We start from the raw sequence: 6,064 nt of genomic DNA, 5'->3' as shown, positions 1-6,064 counted from the left end.
TGAATCCATTATCCAAATAATATCCCACCATGGCTTGGCGATCAGTGTACATATCCATATCAAAGTAGTATCAACAACAAGGGGCAAAATCTTGACCTCGCTTGGGGCATTTCGCCTTCAAGATTTTCAACATCAGACCAAAAACGTAGCAAGACAACAAGGATCAAAACAACCAACAAATGACAATCGACAATGCAAGAAGGCTAAACATCACGAACTTGAACTGATTTCAACTGAACAAAGATCTATTTTGCAAGATGTTTTAATTGACAAGAATACATTTCCAATAGCATGCATGATTACTTATTGTTGTTAATTTTTGCTTATCATATCTCCTGAGCACCTCTAGGATGTCTTACAACTAGAGGAGCAAGGAAGGAATGTGATGTTTTATTTGTCTTCTATCTATGAGTGAAGTCTTTTTCCATGCAAATTTGTCCTATGAAGCAATCAAGTGGCATATCGTTGAGGACATTTCGGATTTGTATGGGACAAAGGTTAACTCTTGTATGTTTACGCAATACGCACTCAGGTCGTCCTGGTTCAATTATACTTTGACGCTTGTGCTATCTTGCAAAATCAAATATCATGTAAATTTTTCTCAGGTCATTATGGTTCAATTATACCATTATGCTTGTATAAATTTTCAACATATCCTAAACAAATCAATGCTCAATGATGATATCTACAAAGAAAGCAAACAAATGGCTATATCGAATGGCAAATGCAGGACAAGGATGCTCCAAAAACAATTAGTTGCATATCACTTTACACATAGCTACATATCATCTTACAATTAGTTGCATATCATTTTACAATTAGTTGCACATCATATCATACATCTCATTTTCAAAATATCATTCATCATTCATCATTGCATCCCTCGCATGCATATCTATCACATCATCATGGAATCTTTCTTCACTTTCATATCTCTATCATTCTTCCAACCTATCTTCTATCATTCTTCTAAACTATCTCTATCATTCTCCCAACCTATCTTCTATCATTCTTCCAAACTATCTTCTATCATTCTTCTAAACTATCTTCATCATTCTTCCAAACTATCTTCTATCATGTCTTATACAGGATATATCGTTCCTAAAACCAGATGTTTTGATCAGCTCTTATACAGGCAGTATCATTCTTGAAACCAGACACTCGATCATCCATGTCTTATATAGGCAGTATCATTCCTGAAACCAGACGCTCAATCATCCATATCTTATACAGGCAGTATCATTCCTGAAACCAGATGATCGATCATCCATGTCTTATACAGGAGGTGTCATACCTAAAACAAGACTTGCTCTCATTCCAATCAATCTAATCAATCTTATCAAACCCATGCATGCCATCACTATCTACTCTTCTATCTTTCAAACAACATTCTTCTTCTTTCGAGAGATCATTCATGCTTTGTGTGCACGAACGATCTCCCGAGGGGGCATTATCATATCAAATCTCAAAACAAATCCAATATCAGTTTCCACATCAAAACAAAGATATCAAAATCAAACTTACATCAACAACATGAAACAAATTTGCTCATCTACATCAAGTTCAAAAACCTATCATTTCATATCAACTTGTAACACAACTCAAGTTCTCAAAAACCATATCAAAACTTGTAAAACAACTCAAGTACCAAAATCACATAAACTTGTAAAACAACTCAAGTTTCCCACCCATATCAGCTTGTAACACAACTCAAGTTTCCCACCCATATCAGCTTGTAACACAACTCAAGTTTCCAACCCAAATCGGCTTGTAATACACATCAGGCTTCCCACATCGAACTTGAAATAGAACACACAAATAAATCATATTTTGATCAGAACAACACATTGATATCTACATAACTTGAAATATCTCACATCAAAACAAGTTATACGGACACTCATATTGGACAACTACATAAAAATCATGACATCACCATCAAAATATCAAATCTGAGGCATCACACATCAAATCAAATCTGGTATCACCATCAAAATATCGAATTTGGGGCATCACCATCAAAATATCGAATCTGGGGTACGACTTGCAAATCACAAGAGCGACACAAAATTTGCATTTGATCATAAATCATGATAAAGCATCATTTTCTTTGAAATAACATGTGCACACACATCACTTCAAAGAGGGGCAAAATGTAGACGTATAAAAATGACCATATTCCTAAATGAATATTTTATGTTCATTTCCCTATTTAATTAAATCCAATTTAATTAAATTATCCACATTCCTCTATTTTATTAAGTAAATTATTTAATTTATTTAAATAAAATTCACTATACCATTTAATGAATAAATCATTTTATTCAATTAAATCCCCCTAGCCACTTTTAATTAAATTCAAATTTAATTAAATAGTTATCATAAATTGAATAAATCTAATTTATTTAATTTCCCCAAATTGCAACCAAATTGAATAAATCATTTAATTCAATTAAATCCTATTATCCCCCCATCCACTTGCAAAATCTCAAACCCCTTTCTAATCCCTTCTAGAATCTTCTAATCACTTCTAATTAACCTAACCCTCCTCTAAACTTTGTCACATCCCTAAGCAAAGGGAAGTCACTTCTCAAAAACCTTAAAGTCTTTGATAACCATTAAAGGTTTTCAACCTTCAACCACCAAAACCCTTAAAGTCTTTGAAAACCATTGAAGGCTTCCAACCTTCAACCACTTAATCCCCAAAGTCTCCAATAACCATTAATGGTTAATTCAAACCCTCCCACATGGTTAAAACATTTATTTTGACTCAACCTCTACCCAACCCAAGGGTCTCATCAGGCCTTTAATGCTTTGACCATGATTATCTCTTAATCATTTGCACAAAGGTTTATCCTTGGATTAACTCCTAATCCAGTGGGTAATCCTAACTTAGACTTGACCCTTAGCCTCTAGATAACTATGAGGTCTTCTCAGGCATTCAATGCCTCCAACCCCTTCTTTCAACCCAATCTTATGTTGACAATTGTCACCATGTCATTGGTGCAAATTGTGCACATGGATCCCCAACTTTCAAACCTGGCCCTTGATTAAACCTTTCAATCCTGACCATCCATTGCCCTGTTTGTGCTATAAATAGAACTCTCATTCCTCCATTTTTAACAATCATCTTTCAAATTTGAAGCATCACACTTATGCTCAAATTCTTTCAAGCTTTCATTTTATATATGCTCATCATTTAGCCTCTTTTAGATCATAAATTAGACTAATATGCATGTTTAGAATAAGTTCTTTATCATTTTAGTTCAATCATAGATTAAATATAGCATGCTAGGATAGTATTCATACTAATCTTGTCATCTTATCATTTAGTTTATTGCATTTTAGAATCATACATAGCTTCACATCTATTTCATATTAAATCAATCAAAAGCATCTCTCGTTCTCATATTTGCCATCCCTAAACCATTTTGCTTAGTAATCTGAGAGCAAAAACGTTGGTTTGAGGGACATTGTGAGATAGAGAACCATGGGACCCTCCTTGGGAAGCTGAGTAATATTATGTTACTCCATAGCTTGCACCAAGAAGTCCTGTGTGTGTGTGTGGACTAGTTTTTAACATTATTTTCACATTTTAAGTTTTATTCGCCCACTTTTCCACCATACACATGTCATGACATCTTATAGAGAATCTATGAATAGATATAATGGGGTAGCTAACTTGAAGAATGTTAATGCATGATAGCTTCGGTAAGATAAATCATTGAATGAGAGATAACCATGATAAAAACCTTCAAGAAATTAATTCATCTTTGATAGCCATTATACATTTGCATATAAGGGTATGTGCAAGATCATGGTGTGCCAAAACAGGCCCTTAAGTGGCAATGAAATTTCAGAAAATCAGAGTTATGCAACTTGACATGAAAATTTGAATAAGTTTTGAACATTATTTTTAAAATATGTAAGAAGAGAATATATAGAAAATTGAATGCAGTTTCTAACCTACTAGTTGTTTTTGGAAAAAAAAAATCCTATTTGATGAAAATTTCAAATTTCAATGCAGTGGTACTAAAATTTCAAGAAAAAAATAAGAAGTAGACGTATGTCTGACCACCCTAGTCACAATCAAATCATAATATTTTTTTATAAAATTTATAATATAAGTATTAGACTCATGTCCGAATGTGACACATATATTTTTTTAATTTTTTATAAAGTAAATAATTATTTATGAATTTTTTACTACAACTTTTTTAGAAATTCAGAAACTCCTACGTTTGACCACCTTAACTTGGTCAAAACCTTATGAAATTTAATTTTTTTTAATGTTTCCGTATAGTAGACAAAGCATAGGATGTGACGCATGATTCGGATTCAAAAAATGTTATACCATTTGAAAGTTATGAGTGTTTTTCAATCAGTATATCAATCAGAACTATTGTCAGAATTCAATTAGAAAATAAATAATAATTATTTATTAAAATCGAAATAAGACAAGCCTTATATTGTTGGAAATTTGGGAGCGTCCTTATAAAACCCTTTTCGTTTTATCAATTTTGGCTACAAAAATAGTTGTCAGCCACCAATGTAAAGTCTGGAAAATCAAGGAATACTAAAAAACATGTTTATTTAGTTGACTTTCCAAGCTTGCCACTTCCAAGCCAAATACCAAAGCATTCCCGAGCCGAAATTTGAAATTTGAAAATTTGACTACAAAAATCGGATATCTGATATAATCAGATATCTGATTTTAATATATAAATTTGTGGTCCCCAAAAATTTTCCCATTGCCACCTTTTATTTACTGAACTACCACATTAATGGCGATGGCAGAAATCCGATATCAATTATATCTGATATCGGATTTTATTAATCATATTTTAGAGAGAGAGAGAGGAGAGAGAGAGAGAGGGAGAGAGAGAGAGAGAGAGAGAGATTAGGGGAGAGGGAAAGAGAGAGAGAGAGAGATTAGGGGAGAGAGAGAGAGGAGGAGAGGGAGGGAGAGAGAGAGAGAGGAGAGGGAGAGAGAGAGAGGGAGAGAGAGAGAGAAGGAGAGAGAGACACACACAAATTATGTCATTATGGGTCATATGTTGTCCTAAGAGGTCGTAAGACACAATATGACCCCTTAGGACACTATCTGATTTTAATCAGTAAATTCTCTAACTAGATTTGTTTATTAATATATTAATATATTGATTTATAAATAAATTAGCAGATGATATTAGGGAGAGGGAGAGGGAGAGGGGGGTGGGGGGGGGAGAGAGAGAGAGAGAGAGAGGGAGGGAGGGAGGGAGGGAGGGGAGGGAAGGTAGAGAGAGATAAAGATATTAGCAGAGAGAGAGGGATAGAGAGAGATTAGTGGAGAGATTAGGAGAGAGAGATAGAGAGATATTAGGGGAGAGAGAGATAGATGGAGAGATTAGGGGAGAGGGATAGATAGAGATTAAGGGAGAGAGAGAGAGAGAAGGAGAGGGAGAGAGATATTAGGGGAGAGAGAGAGAGATTAGGGGAGAGGGGGAGAGAGAGATTAAGACATCATAGGACATCATGAACCCTTATGACATTAAGACATCATGAACCCTTATGAGATTAGAGGAGAAAGAGAAATATTAAGACATCATGAACCCTTATGACCTCTTAGGACACCATATGATCCCTAATGACACCATATGGGGTCACTTTGGGTTATATTGTGTCTTAAGGGGTCATATTATGGCCTATGACCCCTTAGGACACCATACAACCTCTAACGACATGATTTGGTGTCTTAAGGGGTTCTATGGTGTCATTAGGGGTCATATGGTGTCCATAGGCATCAAATGGTGTCCTAGGAAACCATATGACCCCTTAAGACACCAAATTGTGTGTTATGGGTCGTATGTTGTCCTAAGGGGTCATATGATGTCTTAAAGGGGTCATATGACACAATATGATCCATAATGACCAAATATGGTGTCTTAAGGGGTCATATGGTGTCCTAAGGGGTCGTAGGACACCATATGACCCAAAGCAACCCAATATGGTGTCATAATGGGTCGTATGGTGTCCCAAGACACTATAGGACCCCTTAAGACACCAAATTGTGTCATTAGGGGTC

Source organism: Cryptomeria japonica, chromosome 7 (genome assembly GCF_030272615.1).
Source record: "Cryptomeria japonica chromosome 7, Sugi_1.0, whole genome shotgun sequence".
In the NCBI taxonomy this organism is placed as follows: domain Eukaryota; kingdom Viridiplantae; phylum Streptophyta; class Pinopsida; order Cupressales; family Cupressaceae; genus Cryptomeria; species Cryptomeria japonica.
This window is presented reverse-complemented; position numbering follows the sequence as displayed.